This window comes from Mustela nivalis, assembly GCF_964662115.1.
Source record: "Mustela nivalis genome assembly, chromosome: 17".
Taxonomy (NCBI): domain Eukaryota; kingdom Metazoa; phylum Chordata; class Mammalia; order Carnivora; family Mustelidae; genus Mustela; species Mustela nivalis.
In genome coordinates, this window is record NC_139036.1 from 10,073,367 (window position 1) to 10,087,041 (window position 13,675).

The following is a 13,675-nucleotide window of genomic DNA, read 5'->3' on the forward strand; positions in this document are numbered from 1 at the left end:
GCACACCTCTGCCCCAGCTTCCCCTTCTCCAAGTGGGCCTCCAAGAACACCCCGTAATTTTTCTGCATTGATGATGTGCTCAGACTGTCCCCTCAATCCAGAGCTCCCTTCTTCCCATCTTTGCCTATATACGTGCTACTCATTGTTTGATGCTAAGGAGAAATGCTACCTCCAAAACATTACATATTTTGCTCATCAGAACTAATCTTTTCTTCTCTATCTTGTTAGTTTGTGTGGCAAGTATGGTAGAATCCACTTGATGCTATATTCATTTACTAATGTTTTGGCCTCACTTCCTAGACAGTGTGCCTTGTACACACACACACATACACCCCACTACTGGGCTGCAGTAATAATCATAGTTAATATTTAATGACCTCTCACTCTGTGCCATATACCTTATCTTATGCTAGGTAGGGCTTTACATTCATAAACTCATTCATTTCTCTTACTAGCAGTAAGGCATAGATTATTTTTATTTCTGTTTTCTAGATGAAGCAACATAGGTTTGGAGATGTTGGGTGGCTTGCCCAAGGCCACACAGACAACAAGAGGGAGAGCCATACTCTGAATCCGTGTCTGTCTGGCTTTAATTTCTATGCTCTTTGCCTCTATATGATAAAGAAATAAGCTTAAAGTAAGTCATGTATCAGAAACACAAGACCAACCACAAAGAAGTAGCTTTGAAGGATTACCCGGGGCACAGGTTCCCTGCTGGGAGGCATTAAAGTCAGCTTTTCTAGGATCACACCTTTAATAAGGCTGGCAAAATAATTTTGATACCACCTAGAAGGGAGAATCTAAGTATCCTTAGAAGCTCCTTAGAAGCTCACCATCTAAGTATCCTGCTAGGAGTGTGGGGAATGGGAAAGAGGAGTCAAAGGGTAGCTCTCGAAAACTGATGAAAGAAGGACAGAACAGGAGAGGTAAAATAGGGATATGGGAGTATGAGTGTAGGGGGAGTAGAGGGAAAAGGTTTAGGAAAATAAAATAGAAAACATTGCCTTTATAGTCCGCTCTCTCTAATCTGCCCAAAGGCCTTTTTATTCCATAATTCTGTTTTATGGCAATTTATATGGGGAAACTGGAAATATTGCATTGTAAAAATGTGAGACTCTAAATTATAGAATAATGTAAGCTCTAAATTGCAGTCTAAAATTCGAGAATAACGTAAATTCTTAAAATGTATTCTTTTTTTTTAAGATTTTTATTTATTTATTTATTTGACAGAGAGAGAGAGATCACAAGTAGGCAGAGAGGCAAGCAGAGAGAGAGAGAGGGAAGCAGGCTCCCTGCTGAGCAGAGAGCCCGATGTGGGACTCGGTCCCAGGACCCTGAGATCATGACCTGAGCCGAAGGCAGCGGCTTAACCCACTGAGCCACCCAGGCGCCCCTTAAAATGTATTCTTTATCATTGGTTCTCAGAAATTACTCAGAAACAGATGCGCATCGTTTCATTCAAATTCGTGACATCCATGTCAATGGCTGTATTTTCCTTGAGTGCCGTGCTGATTGTCAGTACTTTTGGAAACAGCAATGTTAACCTATAACTGGAAATAGGATCCATGTTGACTTAACGTACAGAATGCAACACTCATATTTACAGAAGAGTGCTTCACAGAGGACTGACTGGGAAACTTGATTGAGCGTATGATGCATCCGTTGAGAATTTTATCATTTACAATCCTAGTAAGGTGATATCAGCTGTCACTGTTATGTTTTGCTTTTGTTACTAAGCTATTTGTAGGGTGTGTATCACCATCAGCTTTTTTAACTGAATAGACTTTCTCATAGCATAATATTGCAGGGCACGTCTTGTTGGGAGTACATCCAGAGATCCAAAGGTACATAGACTCAGCCAAGTTTAAATACCATCTTCTAGCTCCCTTGTTTAGCAGGTGAAGAACTGTGATCCTAGAGGTTAAATGACATGCCCAGCATTACATTTTTGCTATGCCCTCCTGATCAAGTGGGAAGCGATAGGCTCCCATGGGGCTCCCTTTCCTTCTGTTTCCATCAGAGTCATTATCCCATTGTCATAGGTCTTTCTATGTCTTCTCTCCCATGAGACTATGAGTCCTATGAGGACAGAAATAATGTGTCTCCAACCTTAGTCACAAGAATCATTTTGGAAGTCATTCATGCTGTTGAGTGAAGTTCCAACACACATCTTCATTTTTGTCTTACCTGTTAACATAAAAGGATGTATCAGAAAGCATTCAGGCTGGAACTCCCCTTGTTCATCAACTGCGACTAAAGGTTGGCCAGAGATAGAAGAGTTTAGCAAAAATCAATAAAAGCACTCTGTGAAAATCAATTGGCTATGTGGAACTTACAACACAGAGTATTGTATGGCTTATTATTATTTACAAATTGTGTGCTATCCTTTATATCATTAAAACATATAATAAAGTTGTGTGTGTATATATGAATACCTTTTTCCTAGAGAGCAAGTGGTTTAATGTTTGTATGGCTGTAAGTGGGTCCCTGTTCCCATCTTTAAAGAAATTACTGTCTAGGACATGGGAAAGCCCCATGGGGCAGGATCCAGTGTGGTGAGAGTCCCCTAAAGAGGACTTCCAGCCAGAGATTACTAAAAGGTTAGTGTATAGGTAACATGGAATATCATGTAGCTCTTTAAACTGAGGAAAGGTTGTGGAAATAAAAACGGAGCTGGCTATAGCAGACGCTATTAGTGCTACAGTCCACATTCCCTCACACGCTTCGACCATTTTTTTTTTTTTAGATTTTATTTCTTTATTTGAGAAAGAGAGCACATGAAAGAAAGCATGAGCAGTGGGGAGGGGCAGAGGGAGAAGCAGACTCCCCCCCTGAGCAGAGAGCCCAATGTGAGACTCGATCCCAGGACCCTGAGATCATGACCGAGTGGGAAGTGGATGCTTAACCGACTGAGTCACCCCGGCACTCCTGCTTTGACCATTTCTTAAGCACAGCCTGTTAGTGTGCTTTCCCCTGTAACAGTGGACTCTACGTCTCCTTGAAGAAGGACTGCCTTTGGCTAACAGCATCTACTTTGCCAACTTAAGAAAAGCTGGAAATGTCTAGGAATTTGTGCCTTGAGCCAACCCTTGCCCAAAGATAAATGAGTTCAGGGTTATAAATACCCCAGTTACCTTGCCCTCATTGGGACAACTCTGAGAAGTGACCCACCCTGTCTCCAGAGCTCCCCCTCTGGGGTTAAACCAAACCTACCCTCCTGGGATTTGGCTTGATACCAATACTTGATACTCCTGCTTCCCCTGACTTCCCATCTAGATATCCAGATCCCACTTCCTCATTTCCCTACTAGTTTTTCCAGGAGAACACTTTCTGATCAATGATTTTCACACTAATCCTCAGGGTTGGTTTCTTGGAAACCCATCCTATAATGGTGGCCACGCTTCCTGTGATATCCTATTCACCCCCATCCAGCACTCCCCAGCTATAGCTGATTAGACCACAGGTGGGCACTTAGCTCAAAGGTAGCCAATCTGTAGTCTGGCCAGCAGACTGAGGTGACCTAGCACAAAGGCCAACCTAACTAGATCCTCTTTCTTGGAATGTTTGATTTTGTGTCAAATAGAGAGTAGCTGAGTCAGCATATCTGATGGTGCAAAATTCTAGAATCATAGATTTGGACTGCCAGGGAGCAATAAGACCTTGTCATTGAGGTCCTATTGCATCCTCAGTGACTCTCCAGTTTGAAAATATTTTCCCATTTCCATGAGATTTCTTATTTGTACATTCTCCTTCCCATAGCCCTCATTATTCAAGTTAATTGGGTATCTCTGTTTTCCAAAGAGCCTAAAACACAGGCTAGGAATCATCTCATGGATGGCCCCAATTTTCTGGCCACTCACTGCCAAATTCTTCAGGGAAAATTTCCTGAGAATTATCTAGAAGGCCATGATGATTTGAATAGAAACAAGCCAAATTAGTATGCAAATAAGTTGAATAGCAAAGATGGAAGGAAATCTGTTTGAGATATTGAAAAGCTGAAAGGAGGCAGACCAGCACTCATGCTTGAGGTAGAAAAGCATTTTGTACCCCTTTCAGACATGCATAACTCTTTCTGTCCCTTGCAGCAGCCAAGATGAAGTTCCCAAGCTCGGGAGGAGACAGAGAGGGGAAAGAAAGAGTCAAAAGTCTACCAACCAGGAGTGTGGAGGGAACCATATAAACCATGAATGTGGAGCTTTGGTTTAGAGGCGGCTCTTGAGCCTTTGGATGCCTTTAGTTCAGTGATGAAGGGATCAGACTAAAATGGAAACTGAGGTGTGTTCTCTGGGACATGGAGGCCAGGTAGGACATGGAGTTGAGTGGTACTTACACTACAGCCTTTCATGTCAGAATGTTAGGCCAGAATTTCACAGATGCAACCAAATGCAAACCAACAGAATTCAAGCTTGCCTGGAATCAACATCATCTCTCCTCCCCCACTCCACACTTCTCTAGAGTGCTCATAAAAATACCAATGCTCTTCATAAGCCGATAATTAGCTCATCTGAGTCACAATGCACAGACATCTTTCCTTGGCTAGAACATTCCCAAGTACTGAGCATGACACATCAGAATTGCCCAGAGAGCTTTTAAAATGCAGATTTCAGGGTCTCATCCCAAGAGGATCTGATTCAGTAAATCTAGGGTGAAGTCTGAGAATCCATACAAACTTTACTGCAAAGGAGTTTGCCTGGATTTGAGCAATAAGAAAGTTTTGTTTAAATGACCCTTATTTTAATCTTTGATCTTTTTAAATTGAAGTACAACTAACATATAGTGTTTTATTAGTTTCAGGTGTACAGTATAATCAGGGGATTTTTAAAGGCAAAGAACACATTCTGTCTTTTGATTTCCTTTGTTTGACAGAGGTATTTCTAAACCTACATGGTAAATAAGTTATTGTTTTTCCTGCTTGTGAATGGGATTTTTAAAAATATTTACTTATATTTCTAATTCAAAGTAAGTTTGATTTTTTCTTAAGTATCCAAGAGGAATTTTTTTATTATTTTTATTAACATGTAATGTATTATTCGCCCCAGGGTACAGATCTGTGAATCGTCAGGCTTGTGCATTTCACAGCACTCACCAGAGCACATACCCTCCCCAATGTCCATAACCCAACCATCCTCTTCATACAACCTCCCCCAGCAACCTTCAGTTTGTTTTGTGAGATTAAGAGTCTCTTATGGCTTGTCTCCTTCCTGATCCCATCTTGTTTCATTTCTTCCTTCCCTACCCCCTAAGTCCCCCACCTTGCCTCTCAAATTCCTCATATCAGGGAAATCATATGATAATTGTCTTTCTCTGATTGACTTACTTTGCTCAACATAATACCCTCTAGTTCCATCCATGTCATTGCAAATGGCAAGATTTCATTTCTTTTGATAGCTGCATAGTATTCCATTGTGTATATATACCACATCTTATTTATCTACTCATTTGTTGATGGATATCTGGCTTCTTTCCATAGTTTGGCTATTGTGGACATTGCTGCTATAAACATTTGGGTGCATGTGCCCCTTCGGATGACTACATTTTTATCTTTAGGGTAAATATCCAGTAGTGCGATTGCTGGGTCGTAGGGTAGCTCTATTTTCAACTTTTTGAGGAAACTCCATGCTGTTTTCCAGAGTGGCTGCACCAGCTTGCATTCTCACCACAGGAGGAATTTTTAGTCTCTTCTGTTCCCCCCCCCCCCCCGCCCCGCCGCCAGATTTGGGAGACCCATCACCAGTGTCTTTGGATGTCTTTCCTACGCCCAAGAGGCCTGGTGTGAGCATTCTTCCTGGAGTTTTATTTCTAGTCTTCTGCAAGTAGTTCATCCAGGGAAACTGAGCAGGGATGGACATATTATCTCTGAACAAAGCCTACCTAGGTAGTTCCATCTTCCCTCTGCTTGATCGGACCCTGGCTACAAAGGATCCATCCCTCACTGCTTTAAGGTTTCCCTACAAAAGAATTTTCAAGATAATAGTTAGAACCAAAAAACAAATTTCATCATGCCTCAAGATACTCTGATATATTCTCATTTGGATAAATACCTGGAGCCTGCTTACACACATCTGCTGAGAATATACACCTGTATATTCTCTCTTACCTCTCTATCTCTGTCTCTCTATCGTATGTGTGTGTGCGCACATACCTACACATATACATACATATACCTATGTATTCTCTACTCCCTTAGGAATCATTTGAGTCTAAAGTGAGAATCATCAACTCCACACTGTATTATTTCTTCTCACTTTATTCAAAACAGCACTCTCCTTTTCTTTCAATTGATTGAATTGCCAATCAGTTAAAAGGAAAGGAGAAAGACAGTGAGCAACTCTATGATCTGTGAGTGGTCTCGGGCCACCTGTCCTCCCCCAGGGACAAGAGGTATTACAGTGGCCCAAGAAACATGTGTCCTCCTGTTTTCTTCCACCCTACCATTCAAAATCGCCAGTGCTCTGAGAACACAAGGCTGTGACCATGAATTCAAAAAGGGATCATCTATTGCTTATCCCATGAAGGAATGCAGCTCCACAGAGACCCCACTGCCATGGTGGCTGGTCCTCAAGGACAGCGTCTGAGTTGCACTTGTGCACTGTGGATCGGACAGCCATGCTCTAGATGGGTCAGAAATGTGCTGCCTTCAGCAGCTGGGAGGATGTTTGGCCTTTTGCCTCTAGCTTGGAATGCTTCTGTGTAACCCAAATGCCTGCTTTCCTCTTCTCTACAGGCTGTGGTGCAGAAATGGTTGGGAAACACTGCTCTAGACACACATCTGCTAGGCATTTCTGAAGACCACAGTCATCTACCATGATGGCTTCCCACACCCCCATCCAAGGCAGTGACCACAGCTAGGGAGATGTTTTTTACCTAAGGTGCCCCCATCCCTCTTAGTAAGAGCATAGCCCCAGTAATAAGACAGACCCAACCAGCAGTCTTGGTTTTGCCCTCCACTAGTGAATGACAATGACCAAGTCATAACCTCTCTGAGACCTGGTTTCCTTATCTATTAAGTGGGGAGCGTAACACCACCTTCACAGATGGTTGTGCAAATTAAATGGGAACACAGGTGAAATAAGAGCTCCCCTTTTCCTCAGAGGAGTACATCACTGTTCCTGCAGAACAAGGGAAGTGTAACGGTGGAAGGTTCCTGAACCTCCACAGCCACACGTGGTGGCTATTTTCTCCTGGCCTCCCACTCCCACAGCAGCTTAGCAGGAAAAGAAGCATCGCATTATCTTGCAGCAGAAACATGGCAAGACAGAATTTAATTACATGTGGCTGCAACTTAGCCACAAGATTGGATGAAGTCATCAGTTCTTACAGAAAATGACCAAGGCTTCTTGAAAGGTGACAACTATTTTTAAATAACTAGACTTTCTTTAAAAAATGTTTTCTCTGTCCTCTCAGCTTAAGGCATATTGGCCCAAGGCCTAATTTAGATCAGGGTTTCTTATGAGTGCTAGAGCTGATCTTTCTTCCCCTGGTTCTCTATCCCTAGAGTTCTTGTGCACTTCCAAGCACACAACTTAGAAATAACAATGGAACTATATAACTGAAGCACACTTCCAGGAAGTTTAAATAACTCATTGGGTGCTGCACTCTTTTGGGGAGGTTATCTAAGAGAGCCAAGAAGAGACTGCAGAGGACGGGGTCACAGTGAGTGTGAGGGTCATTCTCAGAAAACGCAGAGAATTGAGAAGGACAGGAGTGTCTGCTGGGTCTGGGTCACCAGCTGAGGTGCAACACAGCAGCTTTCTCCAGCCCAGTGGAGACTTCCAGACTAGTAAACAAGCCTACTGGAGACATTGGTATACTTTCCAAGGGGGCATGTCAGCACTAAGCATCAATTTCCAGTCTTCGGCTTCCTACAACTAATTCCTACAACTGATTGCCTTGAGGGGAGCAGGGTCAAGGGGTCCTCCTCATTCCCTCACCCTTTCACTAAGACCCTTCTTACTTTTAATAGTGTATTGGCCTCAGGTGTGAAACAATCCAGGGTACCAAATGAAGGTAAATCCCAAAGACTTGGCAGTGGTTCAGAAAAGATATCACTGTAATAATTAGATAATGAATAATTTTGCCAATCTAGTGATTTTTAGTTCATTTCCTACAAAATTGAAGGAAGAACTAAACAGTTGTCTATCCATCAAATAATTTTTGATGATTGATGACCTTGTTAATTGGGACATATCACTCAGAAAGAGTTATATTTTAAATTGAGTAACATTGATATAAGCATTGTCCTTATAGCCCCATCTAATTTGTGTGAACAAAATTTCTCAATATCAGTCAGCATCCATTAAAAATGAGACATTAGCACAGAAATAACAGTGAAATTCAGCTCAGTTTACCTGTGCTATGTGTGCTAATAGTAAAATAAGTAAATCATGTCCCATCCATCTCATGTAAGTGTGCATTTCCAGTAAAATGTTGCTTTGAGAGTCTCATAATGGGATAAATTTCTGGTTTTTAGGTGAATAGTAAACCAGTAATTAAAAGTTTGATATTTTTCTATTTGGAGCCTTATTTAATGGAGTTATAAAGATTTTTAAATCATTAAATTTCACTTATATACATATTTCTATTTTGTTTATATTTTTTGTTTCATTTATAAACAAATTTTGGGAGAGAAACACAAGAGGGCGGTCAATGGGAGATTTTCCAAGCCTAAATACACATTACATTAAAATGCATTTTTGTGGAGGAAGTGGAATAGGAAAATGAGCTCAAAGAATTGATGTAAAATTTCTAACCATTAAGAAAAGCTTGTTCTCAAATTAAATCTTTAAAAAGAAAAAATAATCTTTTTTTGATTATTTTTAAATGGGTGATGGGGTGGATATCATTCATTATGTATTTAACTGGATATATTAAAAACAATGATATAACAACTTTATCAATACTGACAGTACATAAAAATTATTTCTTTGCAACTACTTAAACTTATAGGGGTTTTTTTGCACATCAAGTTTAAAAAGTGCAAGAGAGTACAAAATTTTTCCAAAAAATGTTTAAGTTTACATGAGCTCCATATTTTGAAGACTGTGGCTCTAATGTGCCTAGATGGTGTTGATTTGTCTTCTCCTATCCCTTCCTCCCAAGGAATTCCTGCCCACATTTTAGCATTCAAACCCAAAGTTGCTCATCACTGTCCTGTCACCCAGGGATAGGCTTGTAATGATCTGTTCAAGAAGAAAACACATTCTGGCATTCTACTTTTTAGTCGATATTTTTCTACAAAACATAGAAATAATATGAAAGGTTGTGGTACCCTTTTCAGGACATAACCTTGGGATAAAGGAAGTGACAGAAGTGTTATCCAAAACTAGTTACAGTAAGTGAAGCTCCTGATAAACACAAACTACAACTGGGATGGAAGAAAAGATTACTCTGGAAGAGGAGGGAGGCATGGTGGCCCCCGCCTGTGCTTGGGCAGGAACTAGAAGGGAGAGAACAGAGAAAGGATGTGGAGGGAAACATGCCAGGACAGCTGCTAAGCACAAATCCCTCCCCTACTCATGCTCAGGGTTCTCAGGACTTGCATATGAGCCTGCCCCTTACCAGTGTCACCATGAGTCGACCTGATTAGCTCCTACCAAAAAGTGGACATTGGAGTGACTTGTAACAGATTCAACCCAATGTTGAGACATGAGCAGGAAGTAGCAGCAGGAGGCATTGAGCCCCATGAGATCAGGGAGGGGCCTTGATTTTCCAAAATAGACCACCAGAAGCAGAAGCTAGACATGCTGTAGGAAAGCTTCGTCAGCTGCACAGTGCTGCTATGGCCTGATCGTGTTTGCCGTCAATGGGATAGAAGAAACAAATTGTACTGCACAGGCCAATGGCTTAGTTCATGTGAATATCACAAGTATACCACATTACAAAATCCTTGCTCTTCTTACACAGGCATAGTCCTGGAGCACCCTCTGAAGAATTTTTGCTTTAGCATGGCTGCCTTCATGATGGGAGGATTTTGTTTACAGGTAATTAGTAATCAAAGCAAGCATGAGTTCACCCCCACCTAACCCATGGCTGCAGACTTACTGCTCCAAGTGTGGTCTGTAGACCACCAGCCACAGTATCCCCTGAGAGGTTATAAGAAATGCAGAGCCTAAGAGTATGCCTTTAGGACAAATGGACAGAATCCTAAGTTTTATGGCACATCTAGGTGAGCTGTATGTGCACTAAAGTTTGAGAAGCACTTGACAACATGGTACAACTCTTCTGAACATAACTCAATAGATGAGAGGAGGGTTGAATGCTTGATGTTCATTGCACAAACCAGTATCTTTCTTGAGAATCATCACTGAGAAACAACAGGGATCAAGAAACCAGATCTTGGTTGTCATCCTTCCTGGGGTTTTGCATAATAATATACCAATTGGACAAAAATTTTGTTTCTAGTGTCTGAAGCAGCTTGGATTTTTGGTAAACTATAAGAGTATGCTGCATGGGCACAACACAAGAAAAGGAAGCCACACACCAATATCCCTTATGAATATAGATGCAAAATTCCTCAACAAAATGCTAGCAATCCAAATGTGACAAAAATACTATACAGCATGATCAAGAAATTCATCCCTGAAATTCAAGTGTGATTCAATATTTAAGAAGCAACTGATGTAAATCACTACATTAATAGAACAAAGGGGGGGGACACATGATCATCTCCATTGATGCATAAAAATATTTGACAAAATCTAACACCCTGCCCTGGTTAAAAAAAAAAAAAAATCCCACTGAGAAAACTGGTAGTGGAAAGTAACTTTCTCAACAGGATAAAGAGCATTTACTGTAACTAACATCACACTCAATAGTGATAGACTGCATGTTTTCCTCTTAATATAGAGTACAAGACAAGGATACCCACTTTCACTCCTGCTACACAACATTGTACTAGAAGTTCTAATCAGAGCAGGTAGGCGATAAAATGTGTCCAGATAGGAGAAGAAGAAGTAAAACTACTTCTATTCACAAGTGACATGACCCTATATTCAGAAAATCCCAAAGAACCCAAAGAAAAACTTCTAGAGCAACAAATGAAGTCAGCAAAGTTGTAGGACACAAGATCAACACCCAAAAATCGTTTGTGATTTCATACACCGACAACGAACAACCTGAAAAGATAATGAATAAAACAATTCCATTTACAACAGCACCCAAAAATATAAAATACGTAGGCATAATTTAACGAAGGAGGTGGAAGAGCTGTGAGTTGAAAGCCGCTAAGTATTACTGAAAGAAATGAAACAAGACCTAAATGAATAGAAAGCAAACACATTCCTGGACTGGTTATTGTTAAGATGGCAGACTATCCAAAGTGATTTACAGAGTCAATGCAATCCCTTTCAAAATTCCAATGGCCTTTTTTGCAGAAATGCAAAAGCCGGTCCTCAAATTTATGTGGAATCCCCAGGAGCCCAAAATAGCCAAAAAAAAAAAAAAAAAAAGTAAAAATGCAGAACTTTAGAAGACTCACACTCCTCGATTTCAAAACCTACTGCATAGCAACAGTAATCAAGACAGTGTCATACAGGCATAAGGAAAAATACACTCTATGAAATAGAACTGGGAGTCCAGAAAAAATCTCAGATATCTATGGGCAGTGGATTTTCAACAGGTGTGCCAAGATCATTTGATGGGAAAGAAAACAGTCTCTTCCACAAACTGTCCTGGGTCCACTGGGTATCCACAGGCAAAAGAATGAAGTTGGACACCTACCTCATTTCGTATACAAAAATTAACCAAAATGGTCCAACGACCTAAATACAAAAGCAAAACCATAAACCTCTTAGAAGAAAGCATAGTAGTAAATTTTTACAACCTTGGATTTGGCAATGGATGAGAGAATTACTTTGTTTGCACACTGACTGAAAAATTTTCCATCTATAAAATTTTACTGAGTCCCTTAAGAAACTTGAATTTGCTTAAGACAAAATTACTACAAAATAGCAAGTATATGTTGAGTGGTCCTATGTCCCACACAGGATGGTGTACTTCACCTCTATTATGTCATTGAAATTCAAAAATCCTGTACAAAGGGGGCAGTATTATTAACCCCATTTTAAAGGGGAGAAAAAAAACCAAGATTTTAGAGCTAAATTAGTCTGTACAGAGTTAAGCATTTACTATATGATGGTGTTAGAATTTGATTCTACCCTTCTCGGATACTTACCAGTTTGCTTCTTCATAAGAAACCTGGTTTTTACTTAGTGTTAGCTGTCTGGGGATGCTTGGCTCTTAAGTCTTGGTGAGATCCATCAGGCATGACATCGGGTGTGGCAAGAGAAAGCACGCCATCATCCTCTGCCTGGAAACCAGAACAGCCGATATGGATTATTGTGGACTCTTTACATGGGACTTCAAGTGATGACATCAGTCAAGAGGGACTAGGGTATGTTATGAAATATCACACAACCCAGAGCTTGAGGCTACTGGGTCAAAGGGGAGGCTTTACCTGTTTTCCACTCAGATATTTGTTTAATTAAAAATAACTGTGAGGGCGCCTGGGTGGCTCAGTGGGTTAAGCCGCTGCCTTCGGCTCAGGTCATGATCTCGGGGTCCTGGGATCGAGTCCCGCATCGGGCTGTCTGCTCAGCAGGAGCCTGCTTCCTCCTCTCTCTCTCTCTCTGCCTGCCACTCTGCCTACTTGTGATCTCTGTCAAATAAATAAATAAAATCTTAAAAAAAAAATAACTGTGAGATTTAAGAATGTGTTCTTGGGTTTAAATATAAACTAAAATATAAGCTAATATTTAATGAGTGGTATGTTTGTTAGAGATGCCCCAGGCTCTCCTAGGTCCACCAGAAGGGGCTCAGGCCAACACAAGACCTCAAGAAAGGAGACAATTAGTGCATTTTTACTTGGCTTACTTCGGTTTCACAGTAGCCACACATATAGACCACCCCAAATTTAACTTCGACAGTTACACAAATAAAGAAATAGTAGAATTTAGGACTAGAAGAAATGTCAAGTGGCTCTATTTTTCTTTCTATCTTATTCTGGAACCAAGATTTTGTTCCACAGGAAGTGAAAAGTATATATACTTGTACTTTTCTTCTGGAAAAAGTTCATCACTGACCTCCTCTTCTTGCTCTGCAAAGAATATTAGAAATCTAAGGAAACTCAAAAATTATACAGTTCGGTCTCATTTCTTCACAAAAAAGGAAACCAAAATGAAGCCCAGGGAGTTTCAGTGAGTTGGCCAAAGTCATACTGCTGGAAGAACCTGGACCGGAACTAAGGTGCTCTGACCCCAGGAAACATTTCCCAACCCCACTGAATATGTTTTTATCATATTTTTAAAAATTAATTATTTTTTTATTTTTTTAAGATTTTATTTATTTTATTTCAGAGAGCAAGAGCACGTGCATGAGAGGGAGGAAAGGAGAAGGAGGGAGAGAATTTCAAGCATGCTCTGTGCTGACTACAGAGCCTGATACAAGGCTCAATTTCACCACCCTGAGAAGAAGACCTGAGCTGAAACCAGGAGTCAGATGCTTAACCAACTGAGCCACCCTGGTGTCCCCCAAATTCTTTTAAATCAGGAGAATTTCTTGGTTCAACCGTTTGAATCATGGATCTATTTTTCACATATTTATTCTATGTATAAAAGTTTTAAAAATCATCTTTCAAATTTATAGAATTTCTACTTGGGTCTTTTTTTATTTCAGCTAT

General features: G+C 40.6%; 1 long non-coding RNA gene across 1 annotated transcript in view; it reads right to left on the reverse strand.

Moving 5' to 3' along the window:
* Window positions 1-1,191: 1,191 nt before the first annotated feature.
* The window catches only part of LOC309851059, a 45,660-nt gene continuing 33,176 nt past the window's right edge, over window positions 1,192-13,675 (reverse strand). The window contains exons 2-3 of the long non-coding RNA XR_014304609.1: window positions 12,173-12,307; window positions 1,192-2,187 (exon numbers count right to left, since the gene is read on the reverse strand). This is a non-coding gene — a long non-coding RNA (uncharacterized lncRNA). The remainder of the gene's footprint in view (window positions 2,188-12,172; window positions 12,308-13,675) is intronic.